The sequence below is a fragment of the Peromyscus leucopus genome, chromosome 3 (assembly GCF_004664715.2).
Source record: "Peromyscus leucopus breed LL Stock chromosome 3, UCI_PerLeu_2.1, whole genome shotgun sequence".
NCBI classification, from domain to species: domain Eukaryota; kingdom Metazoa; phylum Chordata; class Mammalia; order Rodentia; family Cricetidae; genus Peromyscus; species Peromyscus leucopus.
In genome coordinates, this window is record NC_051065.1 from 17,017,944 (window position 1) to 17,044,461 (window position 26,518).

The window sequence follows — 26,518 nt, forward strand, 5'->3', positions numbered from 1 at the left end:
TTTGTCTCTCCCCTTGGCATTTGTATAAAAATCCCTTTTGAATAAACACTTAGGGTGGCTAGGCATTGACCCAGGGCCCTCCTGAAGCTGTCCTGTGTCTCTGTCTTTCTCCTTATTGTCTAGGTCTATTTTTCTACCTAATATTTCCTCATCCCTCTCTCCTCCCCTCAAGAACACTTCAAAAGGTGGGAGCAGGTCTGAGCTGGACTCCGGCAGACTCCCACATGTAGTTCACCAGGTTCACCCCTCCCCATTCATTACTGACTGTTACCAGGTTGCCTTGATAAGAGTTTACGTTGTAACAAAACACCATGACCAAATGCAGCTTGGGGATAGTGTGAAGGGGGGATGTTTGAGCTTATAATTCTACATCACAGTCCATCATCAAAAGAAGTCATGGCAGAAACTAAATGCAGGAACCTGGAGGCAGGAACTGAAGTAAAGGCAATGAAGGACACTTATTGGTTTGATCCTCATGTCTTGCTTGACTGCTTTCTTATAACACCCAACACCACATACCCATATCAATCAGTAATTGAGGCAATACCCCACAAGCTTGCCTATAGGCTAATCTTATGGGGGGTATTTTCTCAACATAGATTCCCTTTTCCCAGATATGTCTAGGTTTGTGTAAGTTGGCAAAACCAACCAGAGCATTGGTCCAGTCTTAATCACACCCAGTGCAAATAACTGCATCTGCTTCGAGTTCATGGTTGCAATGACTGTGCTATATACTAAAGAAAAGGTTTCTCACCCTTTCTCCCTACTTTCCAGTTCAATGCATTCTCCTTCTCTTCTTATATTTCTTGATTATTTGAGATGGTGGCACAAATGTTCTATTTAGTACTAAGCACTTAATCATCACTATTCTTAGCTCCTTGAGCAGCCATGAGTCTCTGCATTCATTGCTGTCCACTGCAAAGAGAAGTTTTTCCCGATCAAGGCCGAGACTAACATTTGTCCATATGTACCTGAATGTAGGACAATCTACTAGAGTATGGATATCTTCTTAGGGGACACATCACCCATGAAAAAATGACTCTCCCTGTCTCAGAACCCATTATTTGCCAGTATCTCCTCAGGTAGGGTTAAGACTTCATGAGCCCCTCCACCTTCATGCTGGTGCTTTTGGTTGATTTGATATTATGTAGGTCTTGTGCATGAAATCACATCTGTTGTAAACTCATGTTTGTAATAGCCTTGTCATGTCTGACCAATACTGTTTCACATAGTGGTCTAGTACCTCTGACTCTTGCAATCTTTATGTCCTCCTCTTTCAATATGATTCCTAAGCCTTCAGGAAAATAGTATAAATGCTCCATTGAGATCTGCGTACTCCATAGTCTCTTATTCTCTGTAGGTTGAATAGTTGTAGGTCTCCATATTAGTCATTACCTACTGTAAAAAGAAGATTCTCTGATGATGGTTGAGAGACCTACTAATCTCTAGGTAAGAAATAAGAAGTTGGGGTTGTTTATTATTGTATTGACTTAGCATATTCCCTGGTACGACCTATGACCTGGCCAGTTATGTAGTTTTAGCCCAGTCAGTAATATTAGGCATGAGTTCTACCTTATGGAGGGAGCTTTAAATCCAATCAGAAATTAGTTGATTGCTCCAGGAATATTCATACCACAATTGCAACAGTGAGCATACCTTGCAAGACCTGTGTTTGTTGAGGCTTAATATGGGGTACACAGTTGTATAGGGCTGTTGAATACTTTTCTCCTCAGCTGCATTTCTGATATTGTGTTAAGGGTTTTTTGCTTATTTATTTAGGAAGAATCCTTGTAATATCCTAATGAAATGCTATCAACAAAGAATATTTGTGGTGTATTGGTGGCTTTTTTTCCTAATCTGATATTTCTTATTCCTTCCTCTTTCTTTTTCTTATCAATGTTAATACATGTGTATCAATTGTATTAATCTTTTTTTTTGGGGGGGGTGGGGTTCAAGACAGGGTTTCTCTGTGTACCTTTGGAGCCTTTTCTGGAACTCACTCTGTAACCCAGATTGGTCTCAAACTCACAGAGATCTGCCTGGCTCTGCCTATTGAGTGCTGGGATTAAAGGTGAGTGCCACCACCGCCCAGCCTGTATTGTTTATTAGGAACTATTTATTGACTTTGTTGGTCCTTTTTACTGTGTGTTTTCTTAAAATTTGTTGATCTATCTTATTTATTATGTTCTTTTTAGTGTGTCTAGATACATTGTAATGTTCTTTGTCTGACTTACAAAGATCAATACATATTTTGAATCTTTTTTCTTATATATGTTTAAAGCTATAAGCATTTCTCTAAGCATTTATTTGTTACATGCCACATGTTTTAAAGTGTTATTTTTTATTATCTTTCAGTTCAAACATATTTATAAGTTCAATGTGTTTTATACCTTTAGACAATAGCTTTTTAATTGCTTTATTCTTAATCTCATATGTAACTTTATAATTTATTTTATTAATTTCAAACTTAGTTTGTAGCACGAATCTTAGAAAGTCTTATTAATAAAATCAAACCTGAGCCAGGTATTGGGGTCAATGCTGGTAGATCAGAGAGACAGAATGAGCCACAGCTACCTCACCTCACCAGATCCTCAGCTTTTCTTGTTTCCTCACACTGGAAGCCTCTATGTCCTCATATCCAAATGGCTCTTAGCTGAACTTTGCTGCTAGAAGCCTGAAAGCTTAACCAGCCAAATGCCTAACCAGCCAAATGCTGCTAGTTTCTGGTCCTCACGCCTTATATACCTTTCTGCTTCCTACCATGACTCCCTGGGATTAAAGGCTTGCTTTCTGGGATTAAAGGCGTGAGGAGTCACCATGCCTGGCTGTATCCTTGAACACATGGATTTCTGCCTCTGGAATGCTAGGATTAAAGGCGTGTGCTACCACTGCCTATCCTCTATGTTTAATATTGTGGCTGCTCTGTCTCTAACACCAGATAAGTTTATTAGCATGCACAATATTTGGGGGAATACAATACCACATTAGTTCAACTGTCAAAAAATAATTTCATATAGTATTTCAACTCTGTGATGTTTGCTAAAGTAATGAACAGATACATATATTCAATTTTGACAAATATTCCATATTCATTAGAAAAGATTATGTGATCTTTGGCTGTTTGACGTAAGTATGTGTGTATATCCTATAGGTGCAGACCGTGTGTGTGTGTGTGTGCGCGCGCGCGCGCGCGCGCGTGCGCACGCACGCGTGTGCACATTGTCTTTGTATATCGTTTATTGCATTCTTTAGATCTTTTGCATACATATTTCTGGCCTACTTCATTTAAATAAGAACATTCACATTTACAATATGATGATATGTTTAGTTAACTCCCTGTATATCTGCATATTAGATGCACATCAAAGTAGAATAACGTGATATAAAATCATGTCTTCTTATCCATTAGCCTTTTTGATATGTTACTACTTATCTCTAAATGTCTCAGCCTAAACATGTTCTTTGTATGATTCTGTTAATGTCCCATGTTGCATTTTACTTTCAACTTTTCTATGGCATTAAACTGAGCAGCATAAATTTTTTTTTTATTTTTTTCTGGCAGTATTTTTCTTCTTAGTATTCAGTCTATTTATGTTTACTGCAGTTATTTATAATTTGTGATTTATTCTTATTATTTTTATTGTTTAAAACAATTTTTAACATATTTTGATCATATTCTTTCCTTTCCCCAGATTAAATATGCACACACATAGATACATCTATATGTATACATACATAAACCACACAAGATTTTTGTTTTTATTTTTCATTGTCCTCTTTACTCAAACATCTAACCTTTCACATCACCGAATCTTTTTTTCTGATCTGACAAATCTCTCAAAGACTTTAAATGGGTTATTCAGCAAAAGAGGGGACTGGACCTGCCTGAACTGAATCTACCAGGTTGAACTCAATCCCCAGGGGAATCTTTGCCCTGGAGGAGATGGGAATGGGGGATGGGCTGGGGGGAAGGCGGGGGGTGGGGTGGGAGGGGGGAGGACAAGGGAATCCATGGCTGATATGTAAAATTAAATTAAATTATAAAATAAAATTTTAAAAAAATAAAAAATTGTTACTAATTGGGTACCAGAAGTCTGTTATGATATGGATTGTTTGTGAAAACTAAAAACCTAAAATAGAGTTCATAAGAAATGAAAGACAAACATCTCACTTTCTCTCTCACATGTGAACACTAGCCTCTGATTTTTACATCTGTGGGAGTGAGTGTGAGTGTAAATCATAATTAGAAAAGAAAGAAGAGTTTTATAGAAAGGAATAAGAAGGGTAAAAGAACACATAACATGAAAGTGAAAGGGGACTACTGGGACTGAAGGTATAATCTGTGGGCAAGTGGGGAAGAGAAGAGAAGAATCAGCTAAAAGAAGTAGGTATGAAACTACCACAATCAACCTGTTACTTCGTATGTGAATTTTATGTACAGATTATGGATCAATACTGGAAACTCACTGTAGAAATGAAAGACAGCATTAACATTAAAAAATACATCCATCTCTAACCTTCGTGGTTAAGCAGAATATTATAGAGGCTGTTTACAACCTAATGTTTTGTAGAAATTTTTGAAAGACTTCATAAAATTACATTGGTATATGTTTTGTGGACAGAATATGTACTATGCTACAGTTTCTTCACAATTAGTCTGCATTTAAAATCACATTTATTTATTTTTATGTTATTTTATTGAAATCTAATTTAGGTGGCCATGATAAGTTTTCAGTTATTTGAAAAAGTGCTTCCATAGTTGTATAGATATTACTTCATCTAGCTTAAATCACATTGTGTTTCTAATGTTTGCTTACTTCCTAGGTTTCCCTATCTAAGCCCACCAGGATAAATAGGGATCAGTAATATTGTCTCACAATGGAAATACCAATAGACTTTCCAACATGGATGGGGAAACCATAAAAGCCCCATTCATGAATAAAGAGCTACAGACAATTAATACCTCCTGAGAGGGAGAGAACCAGTCTTCTCCAGGGATGAGCCCCTGATCAGTGGTCATCCTTCAGCATATATACATATGAGCAACATTAAGTGAACTCAGAAGTGTGTGTGTGTGTGTGTGTGTGTGTGTGTGTGTGTGTGTGCTATAACTGGGAAGAAAACTAATGAAATTGAGATGAGGGGATAGAGGAGGAGTTGGAGGAGTGAGAGGGAGCAATTTAAATGGTAGAAATCCAGTACTGGTGTGTGAAATACTCAATTTTTAAAAAATTTCATTAAAATAGAGAAGATCCTATGTATTTCCTATATCCCCAATTATATTTATCCAATGGTTTTAGTGAGAATTTTTTCAAAGTGAAACATTTTGTTAAATCAATAAATAACTTCACATAATTTTCTTTGTTTATTTCATACTGCTGTATGTTGTGGAATAGAAGAGAGACTAAGAAGAGAGGCACTGGTGTATGATTCTGAGAAGATGGGATTGCTAGCTAGTGTTTGTTAGGAGGACCAGGACAGTAGGTTCTTCACCTGGAAGAGGAAGAGAGGAAAATGCACTAACGAACAATTCAGGTAAGAACTCCTCTGTTCCTGACTTCCTCTCCCCTCCTGCAATAATAAAAAGATAGCTTAGGGATGCCAATGGGGTGAGGTTGGAGGAGAAAATGGGCTTTAAAAAGCTGGCAAACTGAAACATCAAAGTGAAAAGTAGGAAGTTGATCCCAAGAAATATACCAGGACTGCTAAATAATATTGAGTTGACCAAAGGTGAAAAGTCATGAAATTATAGAAAACTATACATTGCAATATTCTCTCCTGACTATTTTGTTACCTGGACATGGATTATATATATAGAAGTCATGGCAGGAACTCAAGGAGATCCCTGCAGGCAAGAGCTGAAGCAGAAGCCACAGAGGAATAAATGCTGCTTATTGGCTTTCTGCTTTCTTTCTTATTTTATTTTATTTTACAATACAATTCAGTTCTACATATCAGCCACAGATTCCCTTATTCTCCCAGCTCCTGCCACCCTCCCCTTCCCCCCAGCCCACCCCCTATTCCCACTTCCTCCAGGGCAAAGCCTCCCCCGAAGATTGAGATCAACCCGGTACACTCAGTCCAGGCAGGTCCAGTTCCCTCCTCCCAGGCCCAGCCAAGCAAAGCCCCACGTTTCAAACAGCCAACTCATGCAATGAGCACAGGACCTGGTCCCACTGCTTGGATGCTTCCCAAACAGATCAAGCCAATCGACTGTCTCACCCATTCAGAGGGCCTGATCCAGTTGGGGGCCCCTCAGCCATTGGTTCATAGTTCATGTGTTTCCATTTGTTTGGCTATTTGTCCCTGTGCTTTATCCAACCTTGGTCTCAACCATTTTCCTGAACTTGCTGCTGCATTTCCTCCTTTTGTGCCCCCCTCAGAATCTAAGGAATCTTATCCCAAGTCCCTATTCTTTAATTTAGATGCTAATGAGCAGTGAAATGACTAAACCATGGACATGAATAAGAGGAAGATAGACAACAGAGGTCTTAAGGGGAAGCTCATGAAGAAGATAATAAACGTTTCACTAATCCAGCATCACCTGCATACCCTGACCTACTATATTCAGGGCAGGAGGACTCACTCCTCTTTCTGAACCAGGGTGTTCTCACAGAGACCTGAACTTCTTGCTGTTACAGTAGTGCAAGCTGAATTAGTTCTATGAATCTTTCATGGAAACTGCCTGGTACTTAACCTCTCCTGACCTTCTGCTAGCTATGCAGAAGAAGATATTTGTCTTCTTCCTATTCATGCTGTTTATTCCTCTTTTTTTTTTTCACAAACTTCATCCTGTACTACATTTCCTTGATTCCTAAGCAATAAGAATGTAAATTTCTCTAGAGGCATATCATACAAATTTTAACCCTCCTGACTTTCATGTGGCAAAAGTACTTTCCTTTCCAGGGTTTCATACTTTGTTCTGTAAGCAAGGGTAAGGATTAACAGGTACAGAAAGGTACGTGTACTCTTTTAGGTGAGTGGGCAGGATTATAACTGAAAGAGGAAGATCATGATATTCCTACTTGACCACTCTGACCTTTAAGTAGTAGAGCTGATGTGAGGCAAGAATGATGTGTGCTTATACTGAAGTCACAGCTCAGCATTGGACATAACCAACTCATTTTTAATGGATGGACGTAAGTTTGACATGTGAATGTATTTTTGAAATTATCTTTCTTCAACAGAGATTTCCTCCATTGAAGAACTGTTTTATTGGAATCCTCCAATCCTTCTTGCTCTTAAATTCTTATCATAGGGTCCCCTGAGCCCTGAGGGAAGTGATTCGAAGAAGACTTCCCATGTGGGGCTGAGTATTCTAAGACTTCTTATCCATTCTAAAATGTCTGGCTGTGGATCTCTAGGTTTGTTCCCATCTGCTGCAGAAGAAAGCTTCTCTGATTATGGATGATCAAGACACTGTAGGAAAATGTCCTTAGGAATCATTTTATTGCTACAATGTTTTGTTTGTTTTAATTTTTTTTTTTTTAGAACAGCAGTATTCAGTTTTACCTTGGGCCCCTGGGCTATTTATTCACAGGTTCTGGATCACCCAAGCAGTGTCAGGGATGGGTTCCATATTGTGGAGTGGTTCTTCAGTCAAATTAGATATTTGTTGGTTACTCACACAAACTTTGGGCCACCATTGCACTAGCATAATTTGAAGGCAGGAAACTACTATAGATCAATGGGTATTTGGCTGGACTGGGGTTCACATTTCTCCTTTGGTAGTATGTAGAGTACCTTCCTATACCAAAGACACTAGCATGAGGGGTAAAGGCTTTATGTAGGCACCAGCTTGACTTCTTAATGTTCAATGAGTTGTGTAGGTCTGTCTTCAACAGTAGAGCCTTGCTCTTAGTTTGTGGAGAGCAACCTATAATCTTGGCAACAGCCTGGGTTGCTTGGGGATTCCCAGGGAACCCTTAAAGCCAGCAGCTCATTTAGATATAACCCAATCTTGGTACTGGAAGACTCATCTGGGGATTAGAGATTGGCCATTTGGGACTCTGTCTCTCCATTATTTATTGGATGATTTCATTTAGATCACCTTCATACATGTATACACATTTTAGAAAACTTTTACTATGTTATGTTTCCATAGTATCTCTTAAATGGACCTTAAATTTAGCTGATCTTCCTGTTCCTGCCCTTACCCCTCATCCATCTATAATTATTGATTATAGTTCCCTTCCTAGGGAGATCTATGTTACCCACACACACACAACACACATCCAGTCCATTACTCTGTAGGGAAATTCTGTGGTTCTACAGATTGTAGCTTGGTTATCACTGACTTCGTAGATAATATTCACATATAAATAATTATATACCATATTTGTCTTTCTCATTCTGGGTGACCTCAGTGAGGAAGATTTTTTTTTCTAGTTTTATCTATTTACCTGAGAATTGCATGATTTCATTTTTTTTTTTGTAATGGCTGAATAATACTCCATTATATAAATGTACACATTTTCTTTACTCATTCTTCTGTTGAAGGATATCTCAGTTGTTTTTTATTTCTGGCTACTATGAAGAGAGCAGCAATGACAAGGCTGACCTAGTGTCTCTGTGGTAGGATGAAGCATCTTTGGGTATATTCCTGAAAGTGATATAGCTGAATCTCGAGGTAAATCAATTCCCATTTTCCAGAGGGACAACCACACTGATTTCCATAGTGGCTGAACTAGATTCCACTCCCACCAGCAATGAATGACTGTTTCCCTTCCTCCATATCCTCACTAGCATGAGTTGTCACTTATTTTATTGACCAACTCATTCTGACAGATGTAAGATGGAATCTCAAAATGGTTTTGATTTCTAGTTCCCTGATGACTAAGGATGTTGAATATTTAAGTGTTTCTCAGTCATTTGAATTTTCTCTATTGAGATTTATGTTTAGATCAGTGCCTTATTTTTAATCGGGTTATATGTCTCCTTGATACCTAGTTTTTTTTTGTTTTTTTTTTTTTAGTTCTTTATATATTTTGGATATTAGCCCTCTATTGCATGTATAGTTGTAAAAATCTTTACCCATTCTGTAGGTTGCCACTTTGTCTGAATGACAGGGTCCTTTGCCATGCAGAATCTTTTCAGCTTTATGAGATACTATTTATTAGTTGTTGATCTTAGTGCCTGAGTTAATACCTTTCTGTTTAGAAAGTCTGTTCCTGTGCCATTGAGTTTAAGGGTATTTGCTACTTTCTTTTCCATCAGGTTCAGTGTACCTGGTTTTATGTTGAGGTTTTTGATTAATTTATAATTGAATTATTTTCATGATGATAAATAAGCATCTATTTAGATTAATTGACATTGCAGTCATCTAGTTTAACCAGCACCATTTGTTATCTTTTTTACCAGTGTGTATTTCAGATTTCTTCATAAAAATAAGGTGTCCATAGTTGTGTGAATTTGTGTCTGCAACTTCAATTCAATTCCACTGATTGATGTGCCTGTTGATGGGCCAATACCATGATGGTTTTATTACTATAGCTCTGTAGTACAGTCCTTTAAATTACTCATGATTGTTTTAGCTATCCTGTTGTGTGTATGTATGTGTGTGTGCACACGTGCGTGCATGCGTGCGTGCGTGCGTGCGTGCGTGCGTGCGTGCGTGTGTGTGTTTCCATATGAATCTGAAGATTGTCATTTCAAGATCTGTAAAGGATTGTGTTGGGATTTTTATGGAGTTTGCAGTGCATCTGTAGATTAGTTTTGGTAGGATGAATATTTTTATGATATTGATATTAATCATACTGATCCAGGAGCATGGAAGATATTTTCCCTCTTCTGATATCTTCTTCAATTTTTTTTTCTTCAATGCTTTAAAGTTTTTTTTTTTATGCAAAGCTTCCACAAACTTGATTAGATTTACTCCAGGATAATTTATATTATTTGAGGCTATTATGAAAGATGTTGTTTCTTGATTTCTTTCTTACTCTGTCATTTATATATAGGGAAGATATTGATTATTGCGAGTTAAGTTTGTATCCAGCTACTTCACTGAAAGTGCTTATCAGCTGTAGGAGTTTCCCTGTGGAAGTTTTATGGTAATTTACTATAATAACATCTGGAAATGTAGATGCTTTGACATCCTCCTTTTCAAATTTATCTTTTTGATCTCCTTCGGTTATCTTATTCCCCTAGCTAAGACTTAAAGCACTCTATTAAATAGGTGTGGACAGAGTGGTCATCCCTGTCTTGTTCCTGATTTTAGTAGAATTGTTTTGAGTTTCTTTACATTTAAGTTGATGTTGGCTATAGGCTTACTGTAAAACGCTTTTATTATGTTGAGGTATATCCTTTGTATCTCTAATCTCTCTGGGACTATATAATGGAGAATTTTGTCAAAATGCAATAAGTATTAGATTTAGTCAAAGGCCTTTCTGCATCTGATGAGATAAGCATGTGGGTTTAGTCTTCCAGTTTGTTTATATGGTGGATTATATTTATCAGTTTGTGTATGATGAACCATCCCTGCATCTATGTGATGAAGCCTACTTGATCATGCTACATGTTCTTTTTTTAATATGTTCTTGGGTTTGGTTTGCAAATACTTTACTGAGAATTTTTACATTTATGTGTAGATGAATTTCTAAACAGTCTTATTAAATAAGAAACACAGAGCCAAATACAGAGTTAAAGCCTAAGAGATCAGAGCAAGAGCCATGACTACCTTTAGCTTACCACTCGCTGTCGTCCTTCCCCTGAGAGAGAGACCTTCTTCCTGTGTGTCTGTGTTTTATTGCTTTCCTGTTATGCCTTCTCATTGGCTCTAAGCCCAGCCACATGACTTCCTTGTCACTGCCTGCCTATACAGACCTCCTGGTCTCTATGGTTGATACTGAGATTAAAGACTCAAGGGTTACCACACTTAGCTGTGTCCTTGACCACACAGAGACTCTGCCTGCCATGTGATCAGATTAAGGGCGTGGGCTACCACCACCTGACTTCTATTTCTGGCTCGCTAATGACCTCTGATCTCCAGGCAAACTTATTTATTAATATACAAATGAAATTGCATTTCAGCACAATTAAAATATCACCACATTTATGTTCATGAGGGAAAACAGTCTGTGGTTCTCTTTCTTGGTTGAGACATTATGACATTTGGGTATCAGAGTAAGTGTGACCTCATAAAATGAATTGGGCTATGTTCCTTGTTTCTATTTTGTGAAATAATTTGAGGAATATTGGTGTTGATTCTTCTTTGAAAGTCTGGTAGACTGTCATCATAGAACCTTTCTCCAGTAACTGATGAAAGCAGATGCAGAGATCCATAGCCAAACACCAGGCCAAGCTCTAGGAGTCCAGTCGAAGAGAGAGAAGAGGGATTCTATGAGCAAGGGGTATCAAGATCACGATGGGGAAACCTACAAAGGCAACCAAAACAAACTGATGGGAACTCACAAAATTTAGACCAACACCTGTAGAGCCTCCCACAGAACTGGACTAGGCCCTCTGCATAAGTGAGATAGTTATATAGTTTGATCTGCTTAAGGAGCCCCCAGGCAGTAGGATCAGGATCCACCCCTGGTGCATGAGTGGGCGTTTTAGAGACCACTACCTATGGTGGGACACCTCCCACAGCCTTGAAGCAGGGGCAGGGGGCTTGGACCTGCCTCTCCTGAATGTACTAGGCTCTGCTGACTCCTCATGGGAGGCCTTACCTTCTTGTAGGAGAGAATGAGGGGGTTGGGGAGGAGGCTGGAGGGGCACCAGGAGGGAAGAAGAGGATTGTAGCTGGAGTTTTCTCCAGTCTTGCCTGGCCCACGGTCAGGACAAATCTCTCTCACCTGCCAGTCTCTCAGCTGCTCAGACCCAAAGGACTAAAAACACAGAGACTTATATTGCTTACAAACTGTATGGCCGTGGCAGGCTTCTAGTTATCTAGTTCTTCTATCTTAAATTAACCCATTTCTATAAATCTATATCTTGCCACATGGCTCGTGGCTTACCAGTATCTTACATGTTGGTATTCATGGCGGCAGCTGGCAGCCTCTCCTCTGCCTCAACCTTCCACTTCCCAGAATTGTCTACTCTGCTTGTCCCACTCTGCTTGTCCTGCCTGGCTACTGGCCAACCAGCACTTTATGCAGAGTGATATCCACAACAGGGGATCTGTGATTGGTATGTAAAATGAGTATAAAATTCTTAAGAAAAAAGAAAAATGTAACAAAAATTTTAAAAGGAGATGAATATTCAATTTTTTAAAAAGTCTGGTAGAATTCTGTGCTAAAATCATCTGGCCCTGGGCCTTTTTTTACGTCAAGAGACTTTGAATGACTTCTATTTCACTAGAGATTACAGGTCCATTTAAATTGCTTATCTAATCTTGATTTAACTTTGGTAGGTAGTATATAGGGGAAAAATATCCATTTCTTTCAGATATTCCAATTCAGTAGAATATAGCTTTTTAATATATGTTCTTATGATTCTCTGGATTCCTTGGTGTCTGTTGTTATACTCCCATTTTGTCTATAATTTTGTTAATTCCTATCTTCTCTGTTCATCTTTTAGTTCATTTGGATAAGGGTTTGTTGATGTTATTCATTTTCTCAAACAATCAACTCATTGATTCATTAATTTTTTGGGGGGGTTGTTTGTTTGTTTTTCTTTTTTATTGACTTTAAACCTGATTTTGATTATTTCTTGCCATCTACTACTTTTGAATGTGGTTTCTTCTTTTTGTTCTAGAGCTTTCAGTTAACAGTACACTGTTAAGTTACAAGTATGAGACTTCCGCATTTTTTTTATGTAGTCAGTGCTATGAACTTGCCTCTTAGAATCGCCTTTACTGTGTCCTATAAGTTTGGGTATGTTGTCTGTATCTATTATTATTCAATTCTAGAAAGTCTTTCATTTCTTTCTTAATTTCTGTTTTGACCCACTTGTCTTTCAGTGGTGAGCAGTTTGGTTTCCATGAATTTGTATGCTTTCTTTGTTTCTGTTTTTGTTGATACCCAGCTTTAATCCATGGGTTCATGGAGTTATTTCAATTTTCCTGTACCCAGTCAGACTTGCTTTGTATCAGAGTGTGTGGTCAATTTTGGAGAGAACTCCATGAAGTGATAAAAATGAGGGTATATTCTTTTGTGTTTGGGTGAAATGTTCTGTAAATATCTGTTAGGTCCATTTGGTTTATATTATCTGTTAGCTCCAGCATTTCTCTTTCTATTTTTTGTCTGGATGATCTATCTGTCTATTGGTGAGAATGGGTTATTCAAGTCTCCCACTACAAGTGTGTGATATTCAGTACATGATTTAAGCTGTAAGAATGTTTCTTTTATAAACTTGGGTGCCCTTGTATTTGGTGCATAGATGTTAAGAATTACAATGTCTTTTGGTAGATTTTTTTCTTTGTGGAATATGTAGTGTCCTTCCCCATCTCTTCTGATTAGTTTTTGTTTACAATCAATTTTGTCAGATATTAAAATAGCTACACCAGCTTATGTCTTAGGTCCATTTGCTGGGAATATCTTTTGCCAACCGTTTACCTTAACATGATGTTTATCCTTCATGTTAAGGTGTGTTTCTTGGATACAGCAGAGGATGGATTCTGTTTTGCATTAATTCTGTTAATCTGTGTCTTCTTATTGAGGAATTAAGACCATTGATGTTGAGAGATATCAATGAACAATGTTTGTGGATTCCTGTTATTTTGTTATTGTTGTTGTTGTTGTTGGTGTGTGTGTGTATGTGATTCCCCTCTTTTGATTTTCTTGTCTGGGATTATTTATTCCCTGTGTTTCCTTGGGTGTAATTAACCTCTATTGGTTGGAGTTTTCCTTCTAGTGCCTTCTGTAGGGCTAGACTGTTACATAATGCTTAAATTTGGTTAAACATATAACATCTAATTTTCTCCATCTATTGTGATTGAACGCTTTGCTGGGTATAGTAGTCTGGGTTGGTATCTATGATCTCTTATAGTCAATAGAACATTTGTCTATGTCCTTCTGGCTTTTTGAGTCTCCATTGAAAAGTCAGGTATTACTCTAATAGGTCTGCCTTTATTTGTTACTTTATGTTTTTCCCTGTAGCTTTTAATATTCTTTCTTTGTTATGTATGTTCACTATTTGGTTATTATGAGCTGAGGGATATATATATATATATATATATATCATAATAATATATGTATATATACACACATACATATATATATGGTCTTCTGTAGGCTACTTGTACTTTGATAGGAATCTCCTTTCAGTTAGATAAAGTTGCTTCTATGATTTTGTTGAAAATGCTTCCTATGGCTTTCTTCTCCTTCTTTAATTCCTATTATTCTTAGAGTTGGTCTTTATATAGTGTCCCTGGGTGTTTTGTGTCAGAATATATATACATGCATATGTATATATAAACTGTTTATTACATATATACATAATATATGACATTTTCTTTGACTCAGATATGTATTTCTTCTATTGTGTCTTCAGTACCTGACAGTCTCACTTCTATCTCTTCTATTCTGTTGGTAAGACTTGCCTCTGAGTTTCCTGTTTGAGTTCTTAAAATTTTCATTTCCATAAGTTTGGGTTTTCTTTATTGAAATTTATTCCATTTCTGCTTTCAGGCTTGAGCTTTTTTAAAAAATTAAATTTATTTATTTATTTTACATGCTGCTGCAGTTTCCCTTCCTTTTTTCCCTCCCATTTCCTCTCCCAACCTCCCCTTTGTCCCCTATGCACTCATCCTCTGTTTCTGTTCAGAAAGAGGCAGGCCAGGCATGGGTACCAACAAAGCTACACATATCAAATTGCAGCAGTACTAATCTCCTCCCCTGGTGTTAAGGCTGGGCAAGGCAACCCAAATATGAGGAATAGGTTCCCAAAAGCCAGTCAAAGCATTAGGGACAGCCTCTGCTCCCACGGTTTGAAGTCCCACAAGTAAATCAAGCTACACAACTGAAACATATATTCAGAGTACCTAGGTTGGCCCCATCCAGGCTTCCTGGTTGTTGCTTCAGACTCTGTGAGCTCCTCTGAGCCCAGGTTAGTTGTTCCTGTGGGTTTTCTTGTGATGCCGTTGACCCTTCTCGCTCTTTTAATTCTTCATCCCTCTCTTCAGTCAGGTTCTCTGAGCTTGGCCGATTTTTGGCTTAGGGTCTTTGCATATGATTCCATCTGGGTGAAGGATCTCTGATGACAATGGGGTAGTCACCAATCTATGAGTATAGTTAGGCATCATTATGTTGACTTTTTTATTTTTTATCCAATTTTGTTTGCTTCTATCCTAGGTCTTTGGGCCATCCAACCTCAGGGTCCTGGCATTTTCTTCCACTGTTTGTATTTTTCATAAATTTCTAAGGGATTTATTCATATTTTTTCTTTAAAGACCTCAATAATATTCATAAAGATTTAAAATCTTTGTCTTTTGCTTCAGATTTATTGCAACACTCAGGGCCTACTTGCTAAGCATTGTTGGCTCTAGCAGGGGCATATTGTCCCGGATATTACTGATTATGTTTTCATGCGGATGTCTAGGCATCAGGGTTTGGCAATATTATAATTGTAGGTGCTGATATCTGGTCTTGTCATTGATTAGTGTTTGTTCCTTGGTTTCTGTTGCCCTCTTTGATTCTTAGGATAGTGTGGTAGCTGTGTTTTGCCTTGTAGGATATTTTTCTGGGATCCTGATAAGTGTGCCACAGGGATTCATGATAAAAAGAAACTATGTTTTGGGAACTGGCACTTAGGAATTATGACGTGTTTGGAAGGTGTGGTAGTTTGAATCTAATTAGCCCCCATAATCTCATAGAGAGTGGCACTATTAGGAGGTATGGTTTTGTTGGATGGGTATGACTTTGTTGAAAGAAGGGTGCCTCTGTGGGAGCAAGCTTTGAAGTTTCCTATACTCAGGATACTGTCCAGTATCTCAGTTGACTTCTGTTGCCTGCAAGATGTAGGACTCTCAGCTACTTCTCCAGCACTGCATCTGCCTGCATGCCACTGTGCTCCCCGCTGTGATGAAAATGGACTGAACCTGTGAAAAATAAGCTGCCACCTCAATTAAATGTTTTCCTTTATAAGAGTTACTGTGGTCATGGCGTCTCTTCACAGCAATAGAAATCCTAACTAAGAGCAAGGGTGACTTAGATGGTCGACAGGAGGGAGGAAAGCAGGGTTTTGCAAAAGGTCTTCTTAGTCCCCTGGCAATGATGTCATAGAGTGAAGAGAGGCCACAACAGGGAGTGTGCTACAGAGTTTGGGATGAGACTACAGATTTGGATATGGAGGGAGGAGGTAGAGTTAACATCTGAAGCTAGCCTACCTCCTTAGCTGATCCATTTGTTTCTATGTCAGGCTTAGCTGGATATTGTAGGATATTCTTCTGGGATCCTGATAAGTGTGCCACAGGGATTCATGATAAAAAAAAAAAAAAAAAAAAAAAAAAAAAAAAACAGAGAAAGCATACTGGAGTTGGAGGCCAGGATAACAGGATGAATGGGGAGGAATTTTGAAGAACTATGTGATCTGTTGGAGATGGGGGCAGAGAGGAAGGGAGGCCACAGCAGATCATCTGCTACAAAGATGGGGTGAGGCTGGGAGATCAGGTTTGCAGCAGAGAGAGGAGGCAGCAGTGTAGTTCCATGGTTAGGCTACCTACTTCCCTCTCCAGAGTGGCCTGCAGGTTCCCAGGGAACTCCTGCTGGAGCCAGGGACTTGGATAAAGTGATTTGTGGGCTGAGGAAAAGCTGGAGGGGAAGATCTATGTGTTCCACTGGAGATAGAGGCAGGGAAGGAGGAAACTTGCAGCAGATTTTCTGCTACAAAACTCAGGATGAGATTGGGGGATGAGACTTGGAGGAAGAAGGGAAAGATGAGGATTGCAATTAGCCTATCTGCTTCCCTGGACTGCGTTACTAATAAAACTTGGGGTCCAAACAAACAGTATCAATCGCTTGAAAGTCAAACCAGCCGAACCAGGAGAGTGATACTACATATATAATCAGTGAAAAGTCACTGAAAAATTAGCATACAAGTAAGAAAGGTAGAATAAGTTGTTTAAAGGGCGAAGGATCTGGCAGCTTTATGAAACAGGCATTGGAGGAAAGTGTCTGAGCATTTGATTAACAAGGCTTAAATAGTCTCAGCATGATGTAGCTTTTGGGTGTTTTAAAAAGTATTTTAATTACATTTCTCTGTGTCCTCTCTCTTCTCTTTCTCTCTCCCTTTCTCTCTCTCTCTCTCTCTCTCTCTCTCTCTCTCTCTCTCTCTCTCTTTTTCTGGGTGTGGTGTGGTGTGTGTGTGTGTGTGTGTGTGTGTGTGTGTGTGTGTGTGTTGGAGGTCATAGGACAATGTGGGAATCATGTTTTCTCCATTTCCCATTTGGATCTCCGGGATCAAAGTCAGGTCTTTAGGCTTGGTGACCAGCATCCTTATCCACTGAACCATCTTCCCAGCCCAGGTTTTAATTCCATAACAGAAGCTTTTCCTTTGGAAAACATAAATTGCATTATATAGATAATAAACATCTTAAGACATCAAAAAAATAAAATATAATTGAGGTAAAACAAGTGTATCAAGGAAGTGGAGTGACGTAAACAGCACAGAACAGGACTCTAGAAACATCAGTCAGCTTTCACTGTCACAAGAATTACCATTATGTTTTTGAAAAGGCAGATGAAAACTCTGACCTTTGGCACCAAATAGTGAATCATTTCAAACAACAACATCAAAAAGAATGTTACTTTCCTCTAGTGCTGGTATGGTACTTTACTTACTAATCATAACAGTCAAATATACACTGTGCACCATCACAAGGACAAGGTTCATCTAAGTTCCACAAGGTCCTTCCCATCTGAGCTCTCTCTCTCTCTCTCTCTCTCTCTCTCTCTCTCTCTCTGTGTGTGTGTGTGTGTGTGTCTGTGTGTGTCTGTGTGTCTGTGTGTCAGTCTGTCTGTCTGTCTGTCTTTCTGTCTTTGTCTCTATGACTCTTTCCCCCTCTCTTTTTCTCACCAAAAATTAAATGCCATTCACTTAAGTCATAATTTTATGCCTGATGGAACTCAACTATGATATTGCTCCAAAAGATTTCTGCTTCTCATTGCTGCAAAAAATAAAATCTTAGCTATATAGCAAGGTGTATCAAGAACTCCTGTCTACTTCCCCAGCCTTGTTACATGACATTCACATATACACAGAATAACCTGACTAGTCAGGAACAGCAGGCACTCTGCCTTGAATATCTTCTTCCTTCAGCTTATTCAGCCGATGAGACACAATTCAATCTTACTTCAATTTTTCTACCTATGGCATTTATAATTACCAATCCCTTCCTACTTCATAAGTCTGAATATGTTTCATTGTCCATTTCCTGGAATTTTTTTTCTGCTTCAATAAGTTTCACACAGGAATGATACTATAGCTTTGCTCTCTAACTTTTTAAGGCCTGTCATGGTCCCTAGCATGAAATAGAAATTTGGTACATGACAGTTTGTTAGCCATTAATTTACTTTCTGTATTATTAATTATTATTATCTTTAAACTTTTTCATACTATGTATTTTGTTCATATATGATACTCTTCCTCAAATCCTCCATGATCCTTATAGCCTCACTACCCACAAAACTTCTTTTTTTTTTCTCAAAAAATAAATATCTCCCAAAATAAAAAAAAGAAAACAAAACAAAAACTAAAAGACAAAAACACCAAACCATAATAATAAAAGTACACACAAGCACACACACACACACACACAATAATGTCAGTTTTGTCTTGGTCAACTAACCTTGAACATGAGGCTTGCCTTGGAATGTAGCTGGTATAACCAGTGCCATTCCATCGGAGAAAAATGATTTCCCCTCTCCTAACAGTTATCAATTGCAAATTGTTTCTTGGTTAAGAGTGGCACTTTGTGCCCTCTTCCTCTTCTCTGTACTGAGATTTTGTATGAAATTTGTTCCAGTTTTGTGCATGCTGCTGCAGGTCTCTGTAAGTTTATGTGTCCATCAGCTCTCTTATTTCTAGAAGACATTGTTTCCTTAGACATATCCACCATCTCTGACTCTAATAATCTTTCTTCCTTCCCTTCTACATAGATTCCTGAGCTTTTATGGGACAGGATTGAAATAAACATTCAATTTTGGACTGAGTGCTCCCAGGTCTTGTACTCTGTGTGCATTGTCCAGTTGTGTGGGTGTCTATGTTAATTACCACCTACTGTAAGAAGAGGCTTCTCTAATGTGGGTTGAATGAGGCATAGATTTATGGATATAGCAATATGTCCTTAGGAGTCATTTTAGTGCTCTTTTCATTTACCAGACTAATAGTACCAGGTATACCCCTAGGGTCCATTACCTAGTAGCTTAAGGCTTGGGACCACATTAGCAGTGCCAGGTTCACACTCATTGATTGGGCTTCAAAACCAATCACAAAGTGGTTGGTTATTTCCATAACATTTGTACCACTATTGCAATGAATCAGTAGATCTATCTTGCAAGAAGATCACTATTGCATGTCACAGGGTTTGTAGCTGGGTGACACAGATGATCACTTTTCACTCCTAGTAGCTTGTGTAGTATTTTCCAGAATTCTGAATGCTATTCAACAGGGATGAAGCTTCTAGTAGGGTACCAGCTTTATTCTTTCATGTTTGACGTTAAAAATAAGTGGTATCTTCAACTCTAAGTAGTTATCCTTATGTTGTGAAGGGTAACCAATGGTATTTGCAATACTCTGTAATATTTGGGGGGTTTGATGGTTCCTTTTGGCCAGTTACTCAACAAGATGTAATCCATTCCTGGTGCTGGTTTTTTGCATGGTAAGATAAGCTGTCTAAATGAGGCATCTCCATTATATGGTAACTCCATTTAAATTCCTTTCCATATTTTAGGAGACCTCTAGAAGCTTCTAGTAGATTTTCATATTGCTTTTTAAAAGACCTTTAGTGAACTTCATTTTGCTATGAAATATGATTATATTTTAACTAAAAGCTTATTGGGTCTTACTTTGAAGATGACTTCTTTTCATGGGATTATTTTAACAGAAACATAATATTGATAATCATGTCCTTGATATTCTAGCCATTCACCTGAGATTTATAGAGCAAATATTTTCTCTTCACAAACAAAATATGGATTTTACCATCTGTGATAGTTTAGTAAGAAAAGATACCAAACCTACTCAGGACAAAACAAAAATCTTCTAATTATTAGCTGAATAAATTTAATTAATAGCAAAAGTAAAAAGAAATTGTATGCTTTTATTTTGCCCATAGGATGCTGTGACTCTTGGAGAATGCTGTTCATGCATTAACATATCCTGCCTGATCTGCAACTCAAGCCATTGCAAAGTTTTCTTAATCTGGGGAAATGCTGCTGCTCAAATTTAATATGGAATCATCTCCCAGGACAAAGACTCAGATGGGGAGAGCCATGGCTAGAAGCAGAGCAGTGGAACTCTGTTCAAAATGGCCTTGCTGTGGAACTCCTTCGTGGATTTTAGCATCCATGAAATTAGAGAAATAAGTATACCTTGAAGTGGCTTTATTTGCTTACAGGAAGCTAGACAGCACTTCCTTGCTTTGCTGCTTCTTGAAGGTTTTGGGATCTTCAAATGGCATTAAAAGCTAGGGAATGGAAAACAAAAACTACAAGCAATTGCCTGGCTAATGTTTGTCTGAAATGCAAAGTCGGGAGAAAGTAGAACATCTTCAAAGAGTGCAATCAGCTTGAAATGAGTGGTAAAAATTCGATTATGTACCAGTGCAAATTTGTGCAACAAATTGCCCTCAGCCATGTGTGGCCTGGGAACATATTTGCTATTTTCATATCATTTTGACTTTCAGTGGGAAAAAAAAAACATAAACACAAGGACCTCAAAAATATTTTTTAAGGTTGTCACTGCCCATAAAATATCACTATATGTGTCATTCAGGAAAACTCAATTAAATTTTATTCAAAACTTTTTACTGTAAAATTTAAACCACTTTAGAGCAATCTTTTAAATGTACATTTGTATGGCTATAATTGATGTTTCTAGAAACAAGAATGTATCAAAAGAAACTACTTATCACGGTCAAAAACATTTAGAAACATGGTAGACAGAGCCAAACTGGTCCTTGGAACTTGTTCTGCAGAATGTCTCTGTCACGTTTGCTTTTGTTTGGTTGGTTAGTTGTTTTTGCTGGTGCTGAGGTTGAATTCCAGGGCCTTGTACATGCCAGGAAGGTGCAGGAATACTGATCCAGTTCCCAATAGGGTGTTTGGATCCAGGGGTAGGATACCTCAGAGATCCATGACAGAACTAAACACAAGAGGGAAAAAAAGTCAATGAAATGACTCCTAATGACATTCTGCTATTCTCATAGATTGATGTCTAGCCTAGCTGTCATCAGAAAGACTTCACCCAGCAACTGATGGAAACAAATGCAGAGACCCACAGTCAAACACTAGGCAAATCTCTGGGAATCCTGTGCAAGATGGAAGGAAGGATTTTAAAACCCAGTGGTCTCAAGTGCACCTCAAAAACACCCACAGAAATAACTAACCTGGGCTCATTGGAGCACACAGAGATTCAATAGACAACCAGGGAGCCTGCATGGGACTGACCTAGGACCACTGCATATATGTTATATTTGTGCAACTTGGTCTTTGTGTGAGACTTCTAACAGTGAGAGCAGGGGCCATCTCTGACTCTATTGCCTGCTTTTGAGACTCATTCTTTCTACTGGATTGCCTCACCCAGCCTTAATAGTCTCACTGCAACTTGGTATACCATGGCTGACTGATATCCATGAGAGGCCAACCTGTATTTGGAGAGAAACAAAGGGAGGGGGTTGCAGAGGGTGCAGGCAGGGTGTGTATGTGGGGTGTATGTGTATGTGTGTGTGTGTGTGTGTGTGTGTGTGTGTGTGTGTGTGTGTGTGTGAGAGAGAGAGAGAGAGAGACAGAGACAGAGACAGAGACAGAGAGACAAAGAGACAGAGAAAGAGGGAGGAGGGAGAGAGAGATTGGGAAGAAGGGAGTGGGGAGAAACTTTGATTGAGATGTAAAAACAAACCAACAAAAAGAATGTGTTAGAGGCTACATTAGGCCAACACTCACTGTAAACCTTCTTGCAAGGAAAGATTTTCTAAATTTATGTGACCAAAGGAGATAACTATTCTACAACACATCACTAATAAGGCTGAATTTCAGTATTGGTGGACAAGCATGCAAAATCAAAACAAACAATTTTCATGGCATTTCATTACAATGTATAAGTGTAACTTTTGTTGTTGTTAGTGTTCTTACTGTTTCTAGTCAGTTGATTTTAGAGTACTCACAGTGATTCAAGAAAAGCCAGGGCTCTGATTGATGTTAAGAGTGCCTAACATATAGTTTCTTTGAAATGAATACAATCAGTAACCTTGGAGAAAAGTCCCAAATTTTCATTAGGTTCATTGTAATCAGAATTTTCATTATGCACTCCTTCACTATAGTTTGTACAACAAAAATGTAAAATCTGGATAGTTAATAAACAACAGAAATGCATTTCTCACAGTTAGCCTGGGAACCCAAGGTCAATGTGCATCAGAATTCATCTTATTTCTTTTATACATGGCATTTTATTTCTGTTCTCACTCTGAAGGGGTGAGCAGACTTTCAGGCATTTTTTACTGGAGTATTAATTCATTAATGAACACATACTTACAATTAAATCATCTTCTATGGTAATCACCTTGGAAATTAGGACTTCCACGAATGAGTTTTGTGGAGGACACATACAGAGTGCACTGTTTAGCTCTGTAGCTCTTCTCTTTTCCACATCCATTGTTTCTTACAGAGAGAAACAAACTCTTTTAAGATAGTTGTTCCTTAATAATCTAGACTAGAAAAATTGGTAGGATTCTACCATGACCCAACATCTCTACAACTCTAATATTAACACAGAGTTTAGCAAGAAGCCACCTTAACTTGAAGATGTGTAAAGATTTTGCCATCATTCAAACCTTATAAAATACCTATAATATCATGAAATACATACTATGTAGTTCATAGTGCTCTATAATGAAACTCCATGAGCATATAAATATAGGAAACTTGTCAGTTTGAATTTCATTCATCAGTGATGATAATTTTCTCAGAAGTTTTGATTTTAAAGTAGATACAAGTATCATGAAGTCAGAACTCTCCCTATGATGTTCTTAACACCAGTACCTATAATAAGACACAATGTAGAGTAGACAGTAAAATATTATGGACTGAATGAATGCACTTTGAAACATGAATTCTCTTATTTCTGAGATGTTACAAGTAAAAGAAAATATAATAAAGGCAAAAGAAAGTGATCATTCTGATTTTATGCAATATAATTAAGATCATGACTCATTCTCCAGGCCCATATAATAAACTCTGCCCTTTACATATATAAATCATTGCCAGCTTGTATCACATTGCTGTTTGAAATACAAATAAAAGTAGCTTCGCCAACCCAATACAAAGGAATAAACACCTTCAATCCAGCTTCTATTTAAATTCTTTTTAGCTTAGCCCTCCCTAGTTGTAGTTACATGCTCTTTCCTGTGTCCTAGCTCCATGTACCTTTATTTAGAAACAGCCACTGAAGAAAGACCATGAGAACAGTTCTCATTTATGGGAGATTCAAGTCAATGGTTAACATTACAACAGGAGTTTCTCAGCCCTTAACAATTCTTTGGCAATCCAAAAGAAAACTGAGGGTTGGGCACAACACAGATTTCAGAGCTACCATCTGGTCACTCATTTTTTAAATTGACTACTTAAGCCTAGTGCATATATTTAGATACAAGGAACAGAGTAATTTTTTCCTTATATATGCCTGTGAGAATTCCAATGGAAAAAAATGCTCAACCAAATTTATTGTCAATAATAATTTTTGATTGTTGAATTAATTATTCTGCACCATCCTTCCTTACACTACTCTTTGTACCTCTTTAGACAAAAATGTAATCCCAGACTCTGGGGAGACATTAAGGTTTGGGCTTCTGCAAAAGTGATCATTCTCAAAGACAGACTTTTATTGAATTGGGACTGATAGCCAATATAAGAATGGAGTCATAGTCAAGTTGGTATGAAATATTTAAGGCATTCTTAAAGTGCCCCATTTCTATGAGAATATTATGTACTAATGAAAATTTAAGCACAAATTTTACTTCTTTATCTCACAAAATAACATTCAAAAATGAAAATTTAGGAAACAGAGTTGGGAAAAAAAGAAAAAAAATCACATCATTGGCTACCAATAAAAGCAACTACACAAAACACATCTCATTCCTTTTTTGCATTTTTTCAGGTTTCCTCTAGTCAAAATTGTTAACATCGTTTGGGCAGATTCATTGATACATCCTGGTGTTTTCTCTCTTTTTTTAAATGAACACATCTTAAGCATTTTCAAAATGTTGTTTTTAATTTTTGCATGATAGTTCATTAAGAAAATATACTGTGTACCTACTCTCTTACTAGATATTTTATTCTAATATTTGACCATTTAAAATAACATTTCACTGAACACATTGGTACATAAAAATTGTCCAATATTTTAGGTAGTTGTCTTAAAATTTATCTTCAGAATTGAAATTAGTTACTCCAAAACTATGACCATTTTTAGGCTCTTGATAGTTACCAAAAAAATTGCTTCCCAAAATGTTACACTTTTCACATTGTAGTGTTTAAAATTTTACTACATTGCCTTTTTATTCTTTGATCGGAATTGAACATTTCTTCCTGTGAAGCTGTTGAATTTGGGAATAGCAGAGTTGACACAAAGCCTTTGAGTTTGGCACAAGGTCAGTGGAGGCTTCTGAATATTTTTTTACTTCCTCTGTTTGACTGGGATGATCTGGTTTCTCTGCTACAGAGCTGATCCTTTACAGGCTGTATTCCTCTCATTACTAACAAAAATGCTTTCAAGTGATGAGCTTTGAGGCCCATGGTTATCTGTACTGAGTTGTAGCAGAGACTCTCTCTTCCTTTGTAACATCTTCTTGATAAGAAACTCTGTATTCGGTGTAAACAGTATGAATACATAAAATAATGAAGAGAACGTTATTTTATATAAATTTTAAATTAAAATATAATTACATCACTTCCTCTCTTCCTTTTCTTTAAAAATTCTTAACTATTTGTATTGGCATTTGTTTAGCAACAATCTCTTTCAAAATGTAACACTTCCTTCTGGATGTATTGACACATAGAATGCCATATTTATGATTTTGTTACCACCACATCAAAATATACACACTTATAATATACCAAAACCCTGAGATCCTGAGATTTTTCATGGGGGGGGGCATGATAAGTCACCATGTCATGAAGCATCACTGACAGATCTGAATTAAAAAAGAATATTTCAGAGACTGAAGAGGTGGCTCAGTGTTTAAGAGTGCTTACTGCTCTTACAGAGGACCGAAGCTCAGTCCTCTAGGTCCAAAACTGCCTGTAAGTCCAGGTCCAGGGGATCATGATGCTCTTGTCTGACCTCCCCAGGCCTTTGCAGGCACACAGTACATGTAGATTCATGTAGGTATACACACATATATATCAGAACAATAAATAAATCTTAAAACAAAAGAAAAACATATATTCTGCCCAGTGTAAATTGACCACAATATATTTCATAGTTCTGTTATTAAATGTTCAATATTTTCTCCATAATTTTATTTGGTTTCCTCATAGATAAAATATCTTTATTTGAGTACTTGCATATGAATTTGTTATCTCTCAGAATGAATTCTTAGATGGATTTCTAAGCTATAATTGTGAATATGTTTTGAAAGCTTCACTTGCCTTGTTCTATTAGAAAAGAAACAATAGATGGAAAAATATAAGACAAAATACCATGACAATTTCATAATTTCAAATACATTGTTATGATTGCTTTGGGATGTAAGTGAATTAGACATACAATGAGCAAAACTGAAAACTACTTAGATTAATTCTGATTAATATTTATTTACTGCTTATGAAATGACTTTTTAAACAGTAATTTATTCAGTTTTTTAAAAAAATATTGAGAACAAAAGTATAGTTTTGTTTTGTTTTGAAATTTATTAAGGACTAAAGGCAAAATCAGTGTATGCTACATTTATTCCAGTATTTTAAAATATTTCTGTACAAAATTATAAAAAGTGACTTAATACAATTAAACTGTCCTATCTTTCATGGATAAAATTATACAAGCCATTACAGTAAGCAATGTAAATGCACACAGAGTTCCATCTCAACAATTATATATAGAAATGTAATTTTCAGTAAGAAAGCAATCTTAATTTCTAAATAAAGTAAGAACAAAGAAATTTCAGGTATAATCAACTTATCTTCAAGGTCCATATCCCACAACCACAGTGAATGCCTGAAACTGCATATAGTATATGCCTTATAATGTATTATACTAGTTTCTTCTCTTCTCTATATACATTCTTATTATAAGGTATACCTTATAAATTGGGCGTGTAGGAAACTGACAACAATGACATCAATTAGAATCATTATAACAAAATACTCTATCAGAAGTTATGCATGCTTATTCTCTGTCTTTCCCATTACTGCACTGCACCTAT